This window comes from Nerophis lumbriciformis, linkage group LG09, assembly GCF_033978685.3.
Source record: "Nerophis lumbriciformis linkage group LG09, RoL_Nlum_v2.1, whole genome shotgun sequence".
Taxonomy (NCBI): Eukaryota; Metazoa; Chordata; class Actinopteri; order Syngnathiformes; family Syngnathidae; genus Nerophis; species Nerophis lumbriciformis.
The window spans coordinates 21,576,658-21,588,924 of record NC_084556.2 but is presented as its reverse complement, the minus strand read 5'-3'; positions in this window follow the sequence as shown (position 1 = coordinate 21,588,924).

Here is a 12,267-nt window from a genome sequence, read left to right as displayed (position 1 = left end):
CCAAGACATGGGTAACTTACACATCTGTGAAGGCGCCATTAATGCTGAAAGGTACATACAGGTTTTGGAGCAACATATGTTGCCATCCAAGCAACGTTACCATGGACGCCCCTGCTTATTTCAGCAAGACAATGCCAAGCCACGTGTTACATCAACGTGGCTTCATAGTAAAAGATTGCGGGTACTAGACTGGCCTGCCTGTAGTCCAGACCTGTCTCCCATTGAAAATGTGTGGCGCTTTATGAAGCCTAAAATACCACAACGGAGACCCCCGGACTGTTGAACAACTTAAGCTGTACATCAAGCAAGAATGGGAAAGAATTCCACCTGACAACCTTAAAAAATGTGTCTCCTCAGTTCCCAAACGTTTACTGAGTGTTGTTAAAAGGAAAGGCCATGTAACACAGTGGTGAACATGCCCTTTCCCAACTACTTTGGCACGTGTTGCAGCCATGAAATTCTTATTATTATTTGCAAAAAAAAAAAAAAAAGTTTATGAGTTTGAACATCAAATATGTTGTCTTTGTAGTGCATTAAATTGAATATGGGTTGAAAAGGATTTGCAAATCATTGTATTCCGTTTATATTTACATCTAACACAATTTCCCAACTCATATGGAAAACGGGGTTTGTACTAAATGTGTACAAAGTGGATTGCGTCTGTTAAGTGAGCAGAACAAGGGGCACCTTACATCTGTCTTCATTAAGGGGCAAAATATATGCTGATCAACAAAACGCCAACAATACTGGGAGGACAAATGAAAATATGTTATACAGCAAAAATGCTGTATGAGATACTGCACATTGAAATAGTTCTGTGAAAATGATTTTCTTCTGTGCAAATAAAAAAAATGAACAGTGAAAATGACAAATAAGGTAGTTAATACATAGAATACTTTTTCTTTACGCTTTATTTTGTTTTTTGTTCAATCCTAGATGGGCTGTGACTTAAAAGTTTAACTGCTTTGTAGATGCATTGAGTTTAAGTCTAAGTTTATTGTGTTTTTCATGGTGTTTTTGAATCAGCACCAATTTTTTCCCCAGAATTTTCAGCTAACTTGAAGGGTTGTTTTTTTTAATCAAGAGGATTATTTGTGATATGTACAATTTTGGAATGTGCTTGTTCTATTTTGGGCCAAAGTAAAACAAAAAAAAATCTGAAGTTGCCATAGTTGTATTTTTAAGTTATTATGCCATGATTTTACCCGTCCGGGCCACGTAAGAATAGATTTTCCTGAGCTACAATGGGTTTGACACCCCTGGTCCATCTATTCCATCACATCCTAAGAAGCACTGAAAGCGTACTACCAGCCACTGGAGGGAGCCACAGATATAGTTTAGAGCTTGACTTGACCTACAGAAAGAAGCTTTGGTATGCATTGCTGTGATAGTAACAGAGACCTTGGACTGTGTCGGTTAAGGTTGAATGAGAATCTTGAAACCGTTTTGCACGCTGTGTTAAACATGTTGATAAGATGTACTGTTTATCTGCGATGTTGATACACAGCCTGGCTTCCTGAACTTCTAGTGCAGTTCTTGTGCACCTGTAAGACATACATGATGTTACTGTCTTGTTATTTCACTTGAGCAACCAAGTAAGGTCACTAAGGAGGAGGCATGTATGAGGGAACAGTCAGAAATGTGAAGGGGGCATCATGTGCACGCGCTGCTCCATCACGCTCCAGCACGAGTTGTCTGTGCTAATACAGAAGTAGCATTGCCCTCTTCATAGAGTTTGGTTGTTAGCTACAGTATGGGCCTGATTTACTGAGATCCAGATACCATGCGTTAAACATCGTGATTAATCTATAAATTAGTGTGTGCTATTAGTGGGCATATTGCGTGTGATTTGGAAAGTGGTGTAGACCGCCTTATTTAAATGAGGATTTTGAGTGTATGGGGCATCACCACGGAGACACTGCACATTCATTCAAACATGCAGGAGACATCTACCACTTTTTATGTGCATTTTAGAAGCAGTTGTGCAATGCATCTACACTGACATCCTTTTTCCCTCCTTTTACCGCTGAAGGTGCATGGGAGAGAGGCTGCACTAACTCCGCTCAATACTCAACAATGCATACTTCAAGTAGGTTTTTTTTCATATGAGTAATTTTTATGTGAAAAAACCCCAAACATTATTAAAAAAATACTAAAGGAAACCAAAACACATCAATTGAATTAGTTTTAATCAGCCCTTAAATCCTCTAGCAGCTATAAAATGATGTTGCTAAATAGACGGTATGTCTAATATGTATATATTTTTCCTGAACCATCCAAATATGTTGAAACGTACACGTATGACCAGGGGTCCCCAAACTTTTTGACTCGGGGGCCGCATTGGGTTAAAAAAATTTGGCTGGGGGCCAGGCTGTGTGTATATATATATATATATATATACACAGCCTGGCCCCCAGCCAAATTTTTTTAACCCAATACCCAATATGTATATATATATATATATATATATATATATACACACACACATATATATGTATATATATACATATATGTATATGTATATATATATATATATATATATACATATATTATAAAGACAATGTATATATGTATATATACTGTACATATACATATATGTATATATGTATATATACTGTACATATACATATATGTATATATATATATATATATACATATATGTATATGTATATGTATATATATATATATATATATATATATATATATACATATATGTATATGTATATGTACAGTATATATGTACATATATACATTGTCTTTATAATATATGTATATATATATATATATACATATATGTATATGTATATATATATATATATATATATATATATATATATATATATATATATATACATATATGTATATATATATATATATATATATATATATATATATATATATATATATATATATATATATATATATATATATGTACATTGTCTTTATAATCCGTTTTGTCATTTAACATCAATTAACATTGATGTTCATCAACATTTAACATTGTCACGTTATCGATGGGAAAATTCATTTTTAGACAATATGATTTGCCTGAGCGGCTAGGAGACACCAATAGTAACAAGCGGTAGAAAATGGATTAGAAAGGAAAGATTAAAAAAAATAATAATAAATTTAAAAAAAATGTAACTTGGGACTTTCTGTGGGCCGGATTTTGGATGCTGGGGGGCCTGATCCGGCCCGCAGGTCGTAGTTTGGGGACCCCTGCGTATGACGGAGGATTGTCATCTGTCCATGGTGTGTGTGCAACACGAGCACTGATCCTGCAGCCGTGTGTGGAACTTTCAGTTTACACAGTTACTAAATAAAACATAAAATAGGGCTTGCAAATTGGTGATGAGTTTTGATAAATCACATTGTGCATGCTCATTAGTTATATTGCCATTTTCTTCTCCCAGTATTTTGATGATCAGTGTATATTTTGCATATTAATAGAGACAGAGATGCAAATTTTATTGCACCCCTTATTCTGTTTACTTAAGAGATGCAGTCCACTTTGCACATGTTTAGTAGATCAGTTTTGTGTGTGCTATCAAGTTTGAGTACATGCAAACATTTAATACAGTTTTTTCCAATTGCTTTTCCAAATGTTCACACAGTTAACAAAGTCTACACACAGTAAGCAAAACCACTGTGCAGATTAGCCTGATATTAGGCATAGACTCTGCTTCACAGTTTTTGTGAAATATTACACACAATGCTTTACACACACCTTCCCATCTTGCACATGTGATGTGGATGAGATACTATGGCCTGATCCAGCTAGACGGGCAGGTGATGATTAGAAACAGTAAATGAGGCTTTTGAGTATGTTCTTTCATAGAGTTGTTGTTGCCTAAGTCTGCACATGTAGCCTATAGTCTATGATGTCATTTGTATTTATCTCCAGATAATTTTTCAAACCTTTTTATTGGTCTCATATTTGAATTTGTACTGCATGTCATTGTTGACTACTGTGATATGTTTACCTGACTTTGGTAAAAATACAAATTTTCAGTTTGCAGCATCATTGTTGAGCAGTTCTTGAAAAGATTTAGGTCCTTACGTATAGGCCCACTTCAAAGTAAACAATGATGATTGCTAAGGATTTGCCAATATATTTTGTCAAGTTACAGTAATCATTTATCACATATGCTAAAAAGGTTGTGCAAAATGCCCCAAACATGTGATTTCTAATAGTAAAATAGGGTTTTTTACAAATGTGTTTTGTATTTATCACTGTTCTGTGTAACTCACTCCAATAGTGTCTTATCACTTGAAGTCTGTGTGAGCGAGATGAAAATAAAACTGAAATTTTACAAACGCTTGCTATATTTTGATGAATGGGCATATCTTTTGACCGAAGTGTGTCATTTTGCAAATAATCTCGGAATTAAGAAAATTGAATGTGGTGTTTGGAAAAGTGTGTATATCTTTTGAAAAAAGACACACAGTTAGTAAAATTGTGTGTAAGCAAATGGAAAAAAATGTAAACCAGACACTATGTGTCCAACTCCAACCTGGAGAAGAGAAATGCATTTTGTCAGGCCTCTACCTTCACACCTGACGACTAAGCTCCTGCTGGTACCTCCTAACCACAATAAGGTGGCAATCTCTCAGGAGGGAAACTGAAAACTGAAAGTAAAATTTATCTTAACATGATGGCATAATTCTTAAACTTAATTTAACCTTTAGGACTTCACACACTATAGTCAATATTTACAAAATGAAAATGTAAAGTAGTTTAATGAATAATACAAAAACATTCTTCTTAAACTAGTTTATCATCAGGTCAGTTGCATCATGCCTCAAACTCATTCTCATAGACAAATAAACCTAACAACACTGCCTACACTCTTGACATCGTAATGTTTTTTTGAAAGTTGTGTTTTACTGTAGCAACTAACAGGGAGTCAACAGTTGCCCTGTTCTTTTAAATTATATTTATTTAATTGTGTTCTCTGACCATGAAGCATGTAGACACTTACAGCGTGAGGAAGTCCACATTGACGCGAACAATGGTAGCCTACATATTTGTTTTCATCACCGTTTAAACGGTAATAGCAACTGACAGCTCTTTTCGACGAAACACCTGAAGCAGCAAATACACACAGATTTAGCTTACAGTTGCGTCCATGTCCCGATCAATGGCTCGCCTACTGATGGCATCATAAAACATCAAAAACAAAATGTGTCTTCTTCACTTCATCCCAGGTGTTCACATATTATCATGTTGATAAAACATGTTAAAATCCACACTTTTGTGGGTAAGAATTTCAACTTCCTCCTCCCAGAAGGAAAAGCATTCTTCGCTAACCCCCACCCTCTCTCATATTGCACGCTATTAAATCAGAATCAGAATCAGAATCAGAAATACTTGAATAATCCTTGAGAGGAAATCAAGATTTTCAGCACAATGCCATTCAAGAGCAGACAAACATTACAGCGATGACAGAACAGGATCGCTGACGGGTCTGCCAACTTCCGGCTCCCCTTACAAAAAAGGTGAGAAACAAGTAAACGCTGGGGAGGGGGGATGTGAGAGAAAAAAATCAGTCTAAGCTTGGGCCCTGGAGAGGGGGTCCAGACTGAGGCCAAGGGGGGAAAAAACCTCATGGCCATAGCACACATGAGCACGTGTGTAAGAGGGAAACATCAAAGAACACAAAGGACATTAAAAACATTAAAAGAGTAGAGCTGATGCAACCAGCCACTTCACACAGACCCACAAAAGTAAAACAAAAAAAACATACTGTACACTGTGGTGGCCTCTGCAGTGTTCCACGCCATCGTCTGCTGGGGTGGGGGGATCATGGCCAGAGACAGGAGCAGACCCAACAAAGCAACCAAGACTCTACCCTCGGCCGACCACCAACTCTCGGCCAGTGTCCAGTCCGCATGGAAGAGCGAGGATACGTCCAAGGAGACCGAGGCGTCCGATACGCGCTCATTCAGCCAAGACACTGTGAAGCTTGTCCATAAAGAACTGTGATTGGAGTTATTCAAAAACTTGTCCCACCCATTAACAAGACGAAATTAAATATGATTGGATTCGGTTTCTGACCACTTTTAGTCTCGTTTTTATTTGTGGACGCAGGTTTACTGAGGGCTGAGGGGAGGGGTGTGTGTGTCTTTGTGCGAGTGGACTAGTGTAGCCTCTGACACAGGTGATGGACAGACAAGAGGGAAGATGACATCATACAAGTGTTGTAGCGTGTCCCTTTTTCAGTGAATTTCTCCGCTATTGCGAATAATTTTCTCAACTTGTCATAAATACATTTTGTATATTAAAATGTACTTTCTCAATTTCAAACATTATGATTTGAGGGGACAAGACATTTATTTGACCCTACTTGACCCTACGTAGAGCGGGGCCCCGCTAAGGAGCCATGGCCCCGCCCACGGGGGCCATGGAATATACCTCTTAAAAAGTAAAGAATTCCTGGAAGGATGTTCTTTAAAAGTCATGCAACCAAACACCAATATGCCATCTGTCGTACGCCACCTTGGTTGCCTTGGACTATAAAGGACACATGGAGTTCGTACAGGTGAAGTGGAGTTCAAAAGTGTCGAACGCTACTCCTGATGCCCGCACTTTGGCACACGGCACTTCTTAGCTGAGCGGCACCAACCTCACTTTGGCGTGATCTCCGACAGCATCGTTAGTCATGTCACTAAGAGGCTTGCAGGCAGCAAGATGAGTTTAGCACAGCCTCCTCCGGCTAATCTGATTACTGCAGCGAGGCAGCTATCGATGTGCAAGTCAGGACAAACTTCCTCACACTTGCATGTGTAGGAGAGCCACGGACTTAAAGCTCCACCTAAACACAATGCGAACATCTTGAATCTGTTTAAATTCGGACTTTTGACATCAACATGTGGAATTAATATCCAAGAGGTTAAATTGGACTATGAGCAATTTCCCTTACCTGCAACTCATTTGTTGGCGCCACAAGATGATTATATTAACTCTTTCTTTTTAAAACTTATTATTTACTGAGCAATTCCTGGTCCCAGAGAAAAAAAAGTGCATCGATTATTTGCCAAAACAGAGTAAGATGTCGGTGCTTTGGCAAGGAACTAAACAGCTCTTGGTCATGTATAAAATGGAGCCAATATGCCTCCCTGTGAGACAAGCGCCTGATTTCTTCCAGCCAATCAGTGAAGAAGAAATAATTATAATAGGGAAAAATGTGTAGTGAAGGACACTTTTCTTAAAAAATATCTTGGTAATGCAGCACGGCGGTAATAGGAAAAACTAAATACAAATAAATACAAAAATTAAAAAAGTAGTTTGGTAGTCTACAAAATATCTAGACTTTATATATAATATATTATATTATACAGTATAATCTAATACATTATATTACATTACATTATATTATATAATGTTACATGTAATTAGATAGTCTACATAATATCTGGACTTTAAAGATCTTATATATCGCATTATATTATATTTGTTTGTTTGGTGTCTGCAGGATTAGGTCTCTGCTTTTTGCAGATGATGTGGTCCTGATGGCTTCATCTGGCCAAGATCTTCAGCTCTCACTGGATTGGTTCGCAGCTGAGTGTGAAGCGACTGGGATGAGAATCAGCACCTCCAAGTCCGAGTCCATGGTTCTCACCCGGAAAAGGGTGGAGTGCCATCTCCGGGTTGGGGAGGAGACCCTGCCCCAAGTGGAGGAGTTCAAGTACCTCGGAGTCTTGTTCACTTGTGAGGGAAGAGTGGATCATGAGATCGACAGGCGGATCGGTGCGGCATCTTCAGTAATGCGGACGCTGTATCGATCCGTTGTGGTGAAGAAGGAGCTGAGCCGGAAGGCAAAGCTCTCAATTTACCGGTCGATCTACGTTCCCATCCTCACCTATGGTCATGAGCTTTGGGTTATGACTGAAAGGACAAGATCACGGGTACAAGCGGCCAAAATGAGTTTCCTCCGCCGGGTGGCGGGTCTCTCCCTTAGAGATAGGATGAGAAGCTCTGCCATCCGGGAGGAGCTCAAACTAAAGCCGCTGCTCCTCCACATCGAGAGATAAGGTGGTTCGGGCATCTGGTCAGGATGCCACCCTAACGCCTCCCTAGGGAGGTGTATAGGGCACGTCCAACCGGTAGGAGGCCACGGGGAAGACCCAGGACACGTTGGGAAGACTATGTCTCCCGGCTGGCCTGGGAACGCCTCGGGATCCCCCGGGAAGAGCTGGACGAAGTGGCTGGGGAGAGGGAAGTCTGGGCTTCCCTGCTTAGGCTGCTGCCCCCGCGACCCGACCTCGGATAAGCGGAAGAAGATGTATGGATGGATGGATGGATATTGAATAGTATAATGCAATGCATTAAATCATATTATACTATATTATATCATTGTATATATTACGTTAGGTATAGTCTACAAAATATCTAGACTTTATCATATATTATATTATTTAGTCTACAACTATTTAGACTTCATATATATATCATTATATATATATATATATATATATCAATCAATCAATCAATCAATCTTTATTTATATAGCCCTAAATCACAAGTGTCTCAAAGGGCTGCACAAGCCACAACGACATCCTCGGTACAAAGCCCACATACGGGCAAGGAAAAACTCACCCCAGTGGGACGTCGATGTGAATGACTATGAGAAACCTTGGAGAGGACCGCATATGTGGGTAACCTCCCCCCCTCTAGGGGAGACCGAAAGCAATGGATGTCGAGTGGGTCTAACATAATATTGTGAGAGTCCAGTCCATAGTGGATCCAACATAATAGTAAGAGTCCAGTCCATAGTGAGGCCAGCAGGACACCATCCCGAGCGGAGACGGGTCAGCAGCGTAGAGATGTTCCCAGCCAACCAGTGACCCCAAGAATCGATATTGAATCGATATATATATATATATATATATTTATATATATCGATTCAATATCGATTCTTGATCGATATATATATATATATATATATATATATATATATATATATATATATATATATATATATATATATATATCGATTCAATATCGATTCTTGGGGTCACGATTCGATTCAAAATCGATTTTTTTCGATTCAACACGATTCTTGATTCAAAAACGATATTTTCCCGATTCAAAACGATTCTCTATTCATTCAATACATAGGATTTCAGCAGTATCTACCCCAGTCTGCTGACATGCAAGCAGAGTAGTAGATTTTTGTAAAAAGCTTTTATAATTGGAAAGGACAATGTTTTATCAACTGATTGCAATAATGTACATTTGTTTTCACTATTAAATGAACCAAAAATATGACTTATTTTATCTTTGTGAAAATATTGGACACAGTGTGTTGTCAAGCTTATGAGATGCGATGCAAGTGTAAGCCACTGTGACACTATTGTTCTTTTTTTTTTTTTTTTTTTTTTTATAAATGTCTATTGATAATGTCAATGAGGAATTTTTAATCACTGCTATGTTGAAATTGTAACTAATATTGATACTGTTGTTGATAATATTCATTTTTGTTTCACTTCTTTTGTTTTGTTCTGTGTCGTGTTTGTGTCTCCTCTCAATTGCTCTGTTTATTGCAGTTCTGAGTGTTGCTGGGTCGGGTTTGGTTTTGGAATTGGCTTGCATTGTTATGGTATTGCTGTGTATTGTTTTGCTGCATTGATTAATAAAAAATAAATAAAAAATAAATAAATAAGATAAATAAATCTATTTTTTAAAAATGAGAATCGATTCTGTGAGAATCGTGATTCGAATTCGAATCAATTTTTTCCCACACCCCTATTATATATGTATATATATATATATATATATATATACATATATATATATATATATATATATATATATATATATATATATATATATATATATATATATATATATATATATATATATATATACGCAGTATGATAGAGGGTTCCTCCTCGGACGTACTGCAAGTGAAAAAGGGTGTCCCTCAAGGTTCTGTGTTGGGCCCCTTATTATTCACTATTTACATAAATAATCTTGGACAGAATATTCTGAACTCAACTTTCCATTTCTACGCTGATGATACTGTCATATACGGCACAGCACCTACTCCTGCTGAGGCCTTTAAATATTTACAACATGCATTTGACAGAGTACAAGAACAACTTTGCTATCTTTAACTGGTTTTAAATGCAGAGAAAATAAAGTGTATGTTCTTTACCACATAAAAAACTGTAAGATCAGCACTGTGTGAGAACATTTGAACAAAAAATGGGCGACAAATTGTGTTAATATCTTCTTTTAAATATTTAGGATTTTTAATTAAACAAATTATCCAAATATGTTGGCCTGTTCTTTCACCTTCGTCATTATCTTCCTCTTTATGCTCTACTTACTCTATATAAAACTCTCTTTGAACCACATCTACACTACTGTAATGTCATCTGGTGTAACACCTTCCCTAGCTACCTTCACAAATTAGAATCCATGCAAAAGAAAATCATACGGGCCCTGTCATGGTCCAAGTTTAATGCCCCCACTCGACATCTTTTCCATAATTATCATCTCTTAAGACTGACAGAGTTCAATATTTATCACAATGCTTGTCTAACCTATCAAGTCATCCACAGGCTGAATCATAGGCCCTGTAGCTTGGTTCCTATCTAACATCCCCAGCATGCCCACAACACTCGTAACTTAGATCTGATATCAGGTAAACATCGTCTACTGGCTTGTACTCTTTGAAGTGTTGTATGCAGGGGACCAAAGATTTGGAACCGGCTTGATGAGAGCCTCAAGATGCTGTATTCATTCTCCAACTTCAAAAAGAAACTGAAAACTTACCTATTAACCACCTATCTCTAATGCCTCATGTGGGGTAGACTACTGTTGGGTTTTGCATGGTTGAATGAATGTATGTATTGTCTCCACAAGCTGGATAGTGTGTACCACAGGGCACTGAGATTCATCACCAACTGCGCTCCCCTTACTCACCATTGCGTATTATACTCAATGGTTAACTGGACATCTTTATGTGCTCGACGCCTCAATCATGTTCATCTACAAAACCATTCTGGGTATCACTCCATCTTATCTGTCTTGTCTTTGAACAAAGAAACAAGGAAGTCACAATCTTCGTTCAATGAATGTTCTGCAGTTTGTCGTCCCCAAAGTAAGAACTGAACTGGGCAAGAAAGTATTTAGGTTTTCAGCACCGAAGGCTTGGAATAACCTACAATCGAATCTTCAACTTCAAACCCTTGTTACATTAAATTAGTTTAAAGCTTCTGTGAAAGGATTGCTGTCTACCTTGTCTGTATGCAAATGTGTCATATGAGCAAGTTTTAATATTGTAAATGTTATGTTTTATGTGTTGTTTGCTGTTTTTAATGTAACCTTGCTGCTGCCCTCTTGGCCAGGTCTCCCTTGGAAAAGAGATCTTTAATATCAATGGGATTTTACCTGGTTAAATAAAGGCTAAATAAAAAAATTAAATAAATTAATTAATTAAAAAAATAGAAAAAATAGAAAAAATAGAAAAAATAGAAAAAATAGAAAAAATAAATAAATAAATAAATAAATAATACATAAAAAAAAAATATATATATATATATATGAAAAAAAAAAAAAATATATATATATATATTATTTTTATTTTATTTATTTATTTATTTTTTAATTTTATTTATTTATTTATTTTTCTATTTTTTTATTTTATTTATTTAATTTTTTTATTTATGAAAAAAATATATATATACATTTATATATATATATACATTTTTTTTTCTTTTTTTTAAATTGTTTTTTATTTTATTTATTTTATTTTTTTATTTATGAAAAAAAAAATATATATATACATATAATATATATATATATATGTATATATATATATATATATTTATTTTTTTTAATTGTATTTATTTTTGTATTTTTGTATTTTTTTTGTATTTTTTTGTATTTTATTTATTTTATTTATTTTATTCTTTTATTTATATATATATATATATATATATATATATATATATATATATATATATATATATATATATATATATATATATATATATAATTCAGTATATTTCAAAGTGTATTATATTGTGATGTATAATACATGTATAATATAATATAATATATGATATTATGTTATGTTATGTTATGTTGTCGTCAAAATATTTAGAATGTATCTTATTATGTTATATTGTATTATAATAAGTAGTGCACGCCATATCCAGACTTTAAATAATAATCAAGAAACATGTTTTAATAAATACCATTTCAAGAATAAACAGGCTAGTTAGGTTGACCACAAATTATCTATATTAAAAAAT